A 12,267-nucleotide genomic window follows, 5' to 3' on the forward strand; every position below is an offset into this window, starting at 1 on the left:
AAAAAAATAATAATGATTATAATTCTTTTAAATGAGCCAACAAGAAATATTAATAAATCTAATTCTTTTAAATCAGCTAACAAGAAATAATAATGATTCTAACACTTTTAAATGAGCTAATACAAATCAAGTCGAAACTTGAACTATTTGAACTGTTCTAATTTAATAACTCGTAGAGGAAATAGATATTTCCATTTTATACTTCAAAACGGAGGTCAATTTCATCACCGAAACTACCTAATTGAATAGAACAGTTCAACTCACAATATGCTGTTTGAGATATTTGTTACTCTGAGTTTTTCAAATAAGTTTGAATTGTATTTTAATTCAAAATGCTTTGTTTTATTAAGCTGAAATCTTCTACTTTTCTTAGTGGTTAGCGAAATTTTCATGGGACAAAGAATCAGCTTTCAAAACTGAGCTTAATTTCCCAATATTTAAAATTCTAGATTTCCAAAATATAATATCAGTTTACTGCGCTGGAAGAAAATGTAGAGAATAAAAAGCCAATTGTTAATGCTATATGTATTTAATATTAATCGCTAAGCTGAGATTTTTTTTAAAATATCGTTCAATTCTCTCATTTTATCTTTTAATCCTCCACACACATAGAAATAAAGTTTTAAAATAATCCAAAACAAAATTTAAAAGTAAACTTATGGTCGTGGCGCCATCTATTGGAAATATAAATAGTTTTGTTTTAAATAATTTTTCATTTGTAAAAAGAGGAATTTAAGTTGAATAAACATTATAAACATATGTTTTTGAAAGAATTTTTTATTCTTTTTTTCATTCGCTTTTTTTTGCGTGTGAATAATTCTTTTTACATTAATCAGTATACGTTTATCTTATAAATAAATTTAACTCACATTTATTAATATTAAATTAATACTAACACTGATACATCTCAAAGCATTTCATTGCGAAAATACAGTATTCAGATCAAAAATGTTAAAAAATAATGGCTTAAACTGGAAGAACCATACATTTTTAGATATGAGATTTGATCACATTAAAAAATCTTTCTTTCTTTCTTTCTTTCTTTCTTTTTTTTTTTTTTTTTTGAGTTAATGTTGTTTACAGTGACCATAATTATTATTTCTGAGTATGAGCAAAAGAGTCACTGTGGCAACAATTATTATTTCTGAATATGAGAAAAAGTGAATCAATTTTCAGTAAATAAATTGGGTTTGAGGTATCATTAAATGTTGAATTGAAAGAAATGGTCTCTAAGTTTGTCTAATGTTTGCTGCTTGACTAATTTTTCTCGAGGCTTAATTGGTTTTAGTGCCGTAACGATTATTAGGAAAGCAGATATTTTTGCTCCGGACTTCTAACAATATATTGTAGTTTTTCTTTAAGTAATAACATTTCTAAATTGAATGTATTCATCGTTCAAAACATTCATTTTTTAAATTGTTTTTTTTTTATTGATCGAAATCTATTGCACAAGTCATGATAAAAAGGAACATTATCTTCATTTTTAAATCGTATTTTACATATTATAAAATGAAGTCAAATTTAAAATTAGTTAAATTTTATATTTTTTAGATTGGGTTTATTTATGGATGGAAGGTACATTTAACGAGATTATATTCATTTTATTGAAATTTATATAGACATTTAAATTATAGTATTGGTGTAATGATTGATAGTTTTAGTATAATTAGTTTTATGCTAAAAATATTGAAGGGGAAATTTGAACATCGAGCTAGATTGAGTTGGACGCCTCAAACATAGAGTCTTTTGTTAAGTGATCATGACTTAAGTGAGTCATTTTTCGAATTCTTGACAAAATGACTTGATTTATTAACTGTATCGTTGAATATCAGTCACGAGTGTCTAGTTTAATTAAATAAATATTAAAGGGCTATTTTGGGACAAGGTAAGTGAACCGTCTGAGCAACTTAGGAATGCAACTGTTATTAGCGTCACTAAGAACTTTCGAGTGATAAAAAATAACTCATTTCTTGAAATGTTCTATAAGATGGACAACTCTGAAAATCTATTTCTGCTGCATGAGATATAATTAGATACATCCATGTAAGATAAAGTAACTATGTCGAAAGAGAAATTATCTCTCTCTCTCTCTCTCTGTGTGTTTCTGCTATATACATTCGAAGTAAATAAAATATCATGCCATGTGGTTTCTAATATTATAAATAATTTAGAAGACAGAAAATCGAAAAATATGAAATTGATCAGAAAATTCGTAACTGATGTAAAAATAAATATGAAAATGACTCCTTAAAAATCGTTTTTTTTTCTCTTATTTTTAAAGAAAACACATAAGTAATCTTATATTATTCTCTTAAATTGTTCGGATAATCTGTAAGCTTACTGAATAAAAGCGTAGAGAATTTAGCTATAAGCTAGAAGGAAAATACAATCGACGAAAAAAAAATAAGACTAACATGAAAATATTTTATCCTAAAATCATGGCTCAGAGGATTAAAATGTATCTCAAACTGCCCATTCTTTGTAATACGAACAGGGAATTCTAGTTTGGATGAAAGGACATTGTCATATCATTTTCTCTTAAAATTAATTAATTCAGCTCATTTGCAAATTAATTATGGATATGAAATGTATCACAGTGACGGCCTTTATTATGCAATCGTGAGTATGACAATTTCAATGCAAATATATTCCCGTTTATGTAATTGATGAAATAAGATATTCAAATTTTTATCAAGAAAATTTAATCTGATTTTAGTATTCGTTATTCAGATTATTTTTACTGCCAATCTCGGAAAAATTATTCATTGATATGTATTATTGAACCGAGACGTTTTGTTGAAAATCTTCAATCTTGGGAGACATTTTAGAATGGGATTCTGATATCTTCAATACTTTGTGGCACACCATGAATTTATGTTGAGCATATATAGTAATGTTTAGTAATAGATTGGTTTCTCTAATCATACTTTCAAACTAGTTGATAGTTGACTTGTTTCTTTATTAATAACTTTATCATAGGATTATATAAGTAACAGTTTTGTAAGAAAATGTGAGAACTTACTGAAGCTAAGTTGAAAATGTAGCTTATATTATCATGACAAATTTTATTTGGAATTATATGTTTAATTGATTATAATTTAGAATTTTTTTTTGAAATCAATAATGCACAAATCCCGAGTCTTCACAAAATCAAATGTAAATGCGATTCCATATGTTTTTTTTTGTTTTTTTTAACATTACATTTGTCACAGTTTATTCAATACGTTTTGCAAGAATATACAGGGTGTTTATAAAGTCCTGGACCCATTTTGATGTTTAATAACTCATAAAATAATAAAGATAGATTTAAATTAATAACATAAATGGTTAAATAGACTCAAAAAGTTTCATGACCCTTGTCAATGAACTTCCACGTGTGCCCACTTCGTCGCACGGAGAATATCAAGTGGATAGTCAATTTCACGCCAGGTAGCGACAAGCATGTCGGCATCCACAGAGCCATTTGCGCACATTATGGCGATTAACAATGCCAGAAACATGAAAGGATGCTTCATCGGAGAACATTATGCTCTTCAGAAAATCAGCAGCATCTTCTATCCTTCTTAGCATATCTGTTGCAAAGGCCATCCCCCTAGGCCTATCGTTCGGTTCCAAAACTTGAACAATTTGAACTTTGTATGCATGCAGTCTTAATTTTTTCTTAATAACCTTGTACACCGTCGAAATTGGCATATCCAATTCTGTTACCGCTGATCTCACAGATATTCTAGGATTGTGTAAAAATGTCTCTCTGACACGCTCAACAGCAAAATCACTTGTGCAAGGACGTCTGGAACGTTTCTTATCTGCGATACTTCCAATTTCTAGAAAATTCTTTTTCCACCGCAAGATGCTGTTTTTGGATGGAGGATCTTTTTGGTAAATTCTTCTGAAATTTCTCTGTGCTTGCACTATCGATTTCGTTTCTATGAACCACCATAAAATCTGTGCTTTCTCTTGTGGTGTATGCATTCTCCTTAATATCCGCTCGAATAAAACATCACATACAAAAGTAATACATAGAACAAACACATCAGAAGTAAACATAACATTGCAATAGTTGCCAAAAACAAAAGAGAGAAAAATGTAATTAATAAGCAGACAATATTTAGAAAAGTACAGATATTTAGACTGGAAAATGAAATTATCTGATATTAACCACACGCGCAGACGATATTTACAAAAGTAAAAATATTCAAACCTGAAAAGGAAAATATATGAGTTATTCCATCAATAAATGCCATAAGTTTGTTTATATCTTTATTATTTTATGAGTTATTAAACATCAAAATGGGTTCGGGACTTTATAAACACCCTGTATAATACCACACTCTTCACCCAATGTCTGCAGTAATGGTGCATTTTGTTCAATTAAAAAAAGGATCTTCCCTAATTTTTATTGAATGTTATTAAGCTGAAACGATTAATAGGATATTAGTAGATCTAGAAATAGAAGTGAGATTTTTGAATTTTAATTCAAATTCATAAATTTTGCTGATTAGAATTGTAGAATGTGAATATGTTTTGTTAAAATAAGTATTTTGTTGTATAAAAAATTATAAAAAATTCGTTTTATATTGTAAATAAAAGAGAATATTATTTGATCTGTAGATTATCTCAAGATAAAAGACTAAATAATAGCATTGTGGAGACTCTAATAATTCTAACCCGATTTTTAAAAAAAAATCTACCTTTATTAATCCCTTTCAAATACTGGAAAAATAGATTTTCCAATGTCTTCAGATTTTTGGCTCAAATTTTTCGGGCAAATGCATTGAAATTCAATATCTACCTCTTTTCTTCACTATGCAATAATGTTTAGTCATAGATCAACAGATTCTAATCATTCTACTTCGATTAAAAAAAACCTCCTTTCTTAAATTCCTTTCAAATACTGGAAAATTGATTCACCATTGTCTTCAAATTTTTGCACAATATTCCCAAGCAAATATATCTATCAATATCTCCTACTTTTCTCCATTCCCCTTATTTCAGCTGTGGTAATTTGAGTTTAACTACAAAAGGCCGCTTTATTGTAAAATGATATTCTCATGTATTTTCTTTTACCGGACAATTCCGTTCCTATTTTAATAACGTTATGATATCACGCATGTCTACGCTTTCAACCAACCTCTGTGATAATTAATATGGTATTCAATTATATCATTTCTATAATAACTTCGATACTCCATCGAGAATCGTCATTATTACGGTCCTTCTCTAATGATATTTTCTCTTCTCTAATATTTCGTTTGTGAATTATCTCTCGGCATATTAGATTTTCATCAAACCTATTTGTAAAAACCCAAGAGACCCTATTTGTAAAATTAGAGCAAATTTAGCTGTTAATTACTGCTTTGAGAGAAATTTTCGATTGTTTAAATGGCTTTCTCGCTGGAGACCGAAACAGTAATTATGCTTTCATATCTACAAATGGGATAGGGATATGGTCCACTTAGTAATTGTTATCGAATCAGATAATAAGGAAGTTATCATTGATTTTCGAATTTTGCATAGCTTGGCTTCGTATCATCTAAAAATATTATTTACCTATCAATCTAAGATGGAACAAGTTCTGAATCTCTCTATAAAAATATTGAAAGAAAAATATCAGTAAATTCTTTTTACACTGATTTGTCCATCCCAAATGGGTTATGCCATGAAAATTTTGAAATTTATTGTGTATTGTAGAAATAAAAGTGACGTATAACAGACTTCTTAAATGGTTCCATCATGATGTCATCAGTGAGGTCATATCACAGATTAAAGACAATATGCAGTTAGATATTGTATGTCATACACCCAATTACATTTGTAATGTGACAGCGATTTCACATGAATTGACTCAATTATTTAAAAATAAAACTCAGGATTTAAAATTTGTTGAAGATACTAATATTGAATAATGATATAAATCATCTGATATAAAAATTACCTTTACTATTTAAAAATATGATGTGATCTATTCTGTAATCATATTTGGCAAAAAAAATATACAAATTAATTATAATGTCTCATTTGGCTTATGTCATAAAAATCTGAAGCAAGATTAAAAATAAGCTCTTGATCACTTATTGAAAAACTTTAATCCAGGCATTTTACTTAGACATTTGTTTTGAAGAACATTTATTTTGTCCAGACATTTTGTTTTGAATATTTTGTTTCAATAACAATATTTTGTTCAATTTCAATATTTTGTTTATGTCATAAAAATCTGAAGCAAGATTAAAAATAAGCTCTTGATCACTTATTGAAAAACTTTAATCCAGACATTTTACTAAGACATTTGTTTTGCCCAGACATTTTGTTTTGAAGATTTTGTTTCAATAACTTTCTTAAACTTAAACATTTTAATTGTTTATCTTCGCATTACGCGTACATCAAATTATTTTGTCTTTAATCTTAAAAATTAAAATTATTTCACATATGTCGTAATTTTCTATACGAATTACCTTAAGTTAATAATTTGTTAAATAATTTTTTCTAATGGTATGTTAATAAAAATCTTAATAAAATAAATCCGAATATCTGCATTCTGAAAAAAAAAATTGGAAATAAAAATTTTTGGGTTGTTCGGCACGGTTTCGAAATCTTCGGCAGCGGTATTTTTAAATATAGAGATAAATTAGGAATAATATATGAATAAGAAATTAAATTATTTAAATCATTTATAGTGAAGAGCAATGTGGTAGACTGCATTCTTTAATATTATAAAGAAATAAAATTAAACCAATCTTTAATATGCTGCAAAAATGAAAAATTTGCACTATATTTTAAATTATAGCATTTAAGGCAAGTTATATTTTAAAATTCACGCTATTAAATTGCGGAGTCTTAATATTTTTGAAAGTAAAAAAGAAATTATATTCTCGAGGTCTTTTATTTTTAACTATTGTTTAAGTTTACACTATAGATTTTAAAAATAGTTAGCAATTAAGAAATTAAAATAAATTCATATTCTTCCGACCTTTTATTTCAGATATATTTTCGGTATGTCGAAATAAGTCATAAAGAATTATGTTAAATATTTAATCATACTGAATTTATTTCAATTTCTTGTCACCAGATGGCAGCAGATATTTATTTTCTTGCTAGCAAAGGAGGTTGAATTAAAAGTTTTGCAACAGATAAAACATTAATTACAAATTAATACAAAATCACATAGAATAAAGAATAAGAAATACATCATTTTATACTAAAAAGTCATGTCTTTTTATTTTTATTTCATTAGCTTTTATTCAAAATTTCAATGTCTTAAATTATTTTTCCAAGTATTTATATATGCGCATTGAATTAATGCATTTATTCTAATGAACTAAAATTAATTCACGGGCTTTATTATTTGCTTCAAAGTTATCATAAATCCATAAAAATCTCAAATTATTGAAATCAAAACAATAGTATTTTTCAATAAAGAAGTAGGCATCTAACTAAATAAAAGAGGGGAAAAAAGTATTTGGGCATCATCTCAATTTCTTCTCCCATTAATTCAGCAGATTGTTAATTTAGTAAATCTCCATTATATCGATTTCATTGATAGCAGATTAGTATAAAAATAAAGTGCTTGTGTTTTGCCTTATAAAATTAATATGAATTATATAAGCCGCCAAGAAAGTTTTTTTTTTTAATATTGATTTATATATGAATATTTACTTATTATATATATGTGTAAGCATAATTTTAAAGCAGAAGGCAGTTTCGAAGACAGTGAAGAGACTTTGAATTATTAAGTTCGCTTTATTGCATCCCGGGAGGCACGAATTATGAAAAAGCAAACAAGCAGAAGCGACGAGTAGAACACAGAACGAAATGAGGAAAAGCTGATGACAATTTTATCCTTGTGAATATATACTGGGAGATTTTAATAGGGATTTCCATCACGTATCAATCACAAGTCTCTCTTCCTACATCAGATCCCATCACAATTTACGTCGACAATAAAGCAAGTATACAAGCCTCAAGTTCACCAAAATCCAATAGCCAATTAGCAAGAGATACATTCACCCTTCTTCTTGAAAATCCTCACATTAAAATTTCATGGATCAAGGCACATGTATGCTATGAAGGGAATGAAGCGGCGGACAAACTAGCCAAAACAGCGGCTAATGCTAATCAAGATCGGAATGTAATGAAGCTTCCAAGATGTCATCTGAAGAACATCCTCCAAACCGATATGATGACAAGATGGCAAAAGGAATGGGAAGAAGGCGAAACAGGCCGCTCCACATTCAACATAATACCGAAAGTTTCTCTCTACGCAAGCAACTGGAACAAAGTGGATGTCCTTTTCTTCACTGGACACGGCCCATTCCCGACATACCTACACAGATTCCACCTGGTCAACTCTCCTTATTGTAGCTGTGGGGAGATAGTATCCCCAATTCACTATGCCACCGAATGCCTACTGACTCTCTCATGGCACATGAGGAAGCCAGAAACAAGTCTCGACGAAGAATGGTACAGGAGAGTTGCATCGAATACCCTTTCACGCGGCAAGATCCACTCCATAGTAAACCATATTCATAAATACCAAGACCTCTTCAAGACTACACAATAGCTGAGACCAAAATGCCACTTGTCAAAATCAGCCGAAATTATAACTTCAAAAGTCCCTCAAAAGTGCAGTTCTCACGAAGGAAATCAAAACCACAGGACTCAGAAGGACGTTACAGATTTCTGACTTTTCAGTGATTATTTATATGCTTATACCTATCATACAAATGTTCTCAATGTAATTTATCAATTTTTTCAGTTAGTAATCTCGTTTCCCTGTAAGTTGAACCTATAGTGACCATTTGTTTAAGTATCCTTGTCCCCTCTATTCGGTTATTACGTCACTAAAAAATTAAATACAGTCGTGTAGGATTTGACACCGTTGGGATTCTCTCTGGAGAACCCTGGATGGTCTGTCGTCTCTTCTTTCTACCAACAATTTCTTTCTTTCTTTTTTTTCCTTCCATCTTGTGCTCATCCAACTGGTTAGATAACTTAGTGTTATAGGCACCGGGGGCACAAGATGGCGTTATGTTATGTCAATCACAAGTAAGGGAATTATAGGGATCTTTTAAAAGAATTTGTGTAAGTCAGCAATAATATATTCCTTCACTCGGAGTGGGCGAACTTGTCGGCTTTTAGCCGATTCAGCAATTTTACAAAGCCTCTGTTGAATTAATTAAATAGAAAAAGTGGAATGGGATCAGGAAATCAGAGAATATTTTAGAATGAGGTTAACATGGGCTAATTTAAGACAACACTTTGGAAATTAATTAAGCTTAAATTAGATTTTAAAATATCATTACACACACATATATATTATTTTTTTATTCTTTATATGGACTTATTCTGCATATTTCCCGACTTTCAAAATACCTAAAAATCCAAACAAATCAAATAATAAGACTTCTTAATTGCAATTAGAAAATTATCTTTTTATATAAAATATACGTTATCTTTCAGATATAATAGACAAAACTTTTCCTAATATCACTTAAAAAATTTCAAAAATTCCTTTAAGGTATGTGATAAAATATACTATACTATTTTGTTGATAAAATATACTATCAACAAAATAATATCAGAAGAGTTATTAGTAATGTTACTTATATAAGTAGATATAATTTATGTAAATAGAAAATATAACAAGTTCTGAGACCAGTAGTTTGATATTTGCATAAATAATGTTTCAAAAATTCAGAAAAGTGACATAATTTTAAAAAAAAATTTAAAAAGTGTGTTTCAAACTCTCTCAACTTTTTTAAGACTGGCGACAGAAAGTAACCACAAGTAACTATTCCGACTCTACCGAAGGCACACGGAATATTTGGATGATATTAACGCCCATCTCTCTCGTAAGAGGTATGTCCCATCATCGGTAGGGGGGATCCAACCCCACACCATTTCTGTACCCATCAAGGGTGACAAGAACCAACTAACATTCTGGAAGCTTCTAACCCCCCCCCCCCCCTCATATTTGAGGTGAACCCAGGAGGATGTTACAAAAGTAAAATAAACACTCATTGTTTTAAGAAAGGAAAGAAAATATTTCATTTTATGGCTTTATTAATAATAAAATATAGAAATGATTACTGGTAATTATTACAATTTTAAAAACTTAAAGAATTAATCAAAAGATTTCTTTTCTGATAAAAAATAATTAAGAAATTACAAACAAAACCTATATTTAATAAACTGCATCAGTTGAGATATGGTATTTTATACAAATTGAATTAGATATTCCATTCGAACTCTGCCATACTTTGTTCTATTCTGAGATACAGTGTGTTAGTTTTCAAGTAAAACTGCATGTACCGAGTACTAAAAAAAGTGCTTGTACACTGTTTGATGCTACCTGTTCAGTCGAGCTATTCTTTAACCTTTCATACAGTATAGTTTTAGGGTATAATTAGTATCTTTGCAGTGAGTACAAATAATGGAAGTAAATATATTGAAAACACAAGATGATATAGATAAATGATTTACTTCGATAAACTAGTGTCTAATCTTTTTATAGTTTATAATAACAAAACCAGGTTTCTGGACTGCTGTTTAGTTTTTAGACGACCAATGGCTACATGGCATTTGGTCTCTCACAAACCAAATTCAATACTAATACAGTACCAAGGTATAATGCCTTCCCCTATTAATATTCATCGTAATTTTAGAAGATTGTCTAAATAGTTATTTCCGTGTAGAAAAGTTTTTATTATGTGAAAATCATTCAAAGTATTTGGCTCTCATCTGTTTTTAAATTCATATATGGATTTCTTTGTTTTAGAGAAAAAAAATTATATTTGAAATATAGCATGAAGTACAAAAATACGTTTACTCTCGAAACCAAATCTGAATGTACAATGTACAAAATCCCTTTAAAAGTTATATTTAAAATATAGCATGAAGTACAAAAATACGTTTACTCACGAAAACAAATCTGAATGTACAATGTACAAAATGTCTTTAAAAGTTATATTTAAAATATAGCAGGAAGTACAAAAATACTTTTACTCTCGAAAACAAGTCTGAATGTACAATGTACAAAATGTTTAGATTAATACCTGGGCAGAAATGTTCACCTGTTAGTTTTTCTAACTTATGCAATATCCAAAGCGATCGCAAGTACACGTATAACTTTGAAAACTTGTTATAACCACGATAAGACGATTTTCAAGATCAGTGTTTCTATCCTAAAACTAAACTCAGAAACTGTTGAAAAGAATATGGTCCCCATCTTCTCGATTTCCAATTTTCTAGATTGATTTACTTATGAATAGCAATAATTACATTAATCAGCTGATTAAGCTTAAAGATTAGAACTATTTTCAAACACCCAAGTATAAACATAAAGCAAAAATCAATATAGCTTATCAGATTTTTTCTGTCTTGAGTTTTTTTTATCATTACGGATAGATTTATATAATAATTTTATTGCATTTCATTTTGATAACAGCATGCACTTGAAAATGATAAAATTAAAACCCACCACTCGACAACTTAAATTGTATATAACATTGAAAAAAGGATTGGATTCATATTTCCTTACGATTCTAAGTGCTGACAATGTATTTCTGGATGGACTGAATAAAAATAAAGAGGTAAAATGTTTCTTAAAGACAACTGCCAAATCTGTTTATAGTACAGGACCAAATAAATTATTTTTATTGGATATCGAAGAAAAAGAGAGTAAAAAAAAATCCTTATTGGTTGAAAAAATTCGAATAACGTCCGCAATCAAAATCCCCTACGTAAATTCATAATATGTATGTCACATATGATGAATGGATTTATTCTGTCATGAAAGTGCTCCTCTAAAATTTGTCGAGTGTCAGTCACTTGTCATCAACTGAAATGGATGAACTCTTCGTGTAGTCTACAGTAAATCAGTGACGGAATCCGAATACTTCAAGTCCCCAACTCTTTCAAACCTTTCGAATAGAATACATTTCTCATTTTTATCCAGGCAAGATATGAAATAGTTGCTTCTAAGCTAATTACGAATTTACGAATGATTACGAATTTACGCCAGGGAAAGCAGTTGATGATTTACGCGAGGGAAAATTGTTGATATTTTAGGTCATTGCCTCATTCCAAAATATTAATTCATGGATTTTATGGTCAGAATATTTTGATGCACTAGATTTGTGTACCGAATTAATTATCATTTAATTAATGTATAATTATTCAATTTATGAGTTGAATCCATCATTGAAAATAACTGAATGTGTAAAACTTCAGCGGAAATCAAAAATTCTTCTGGGCTTTAATATAACAATT

The sequence above is a fragment of the Argiope bruennichi genome, chromosome X2 (genome assembly GCF_947563725.1).
Source record: "Argiope bruennichi chromosome X2, qqArgBrue1.1, whole genome shotgun sequence".
Taxonomy (NCBI): Eukaryota; Metazoa; Arthropoda; class Arachnida; order Araneae; family Araneidae; genus Argiope; species Argiope bruennichi.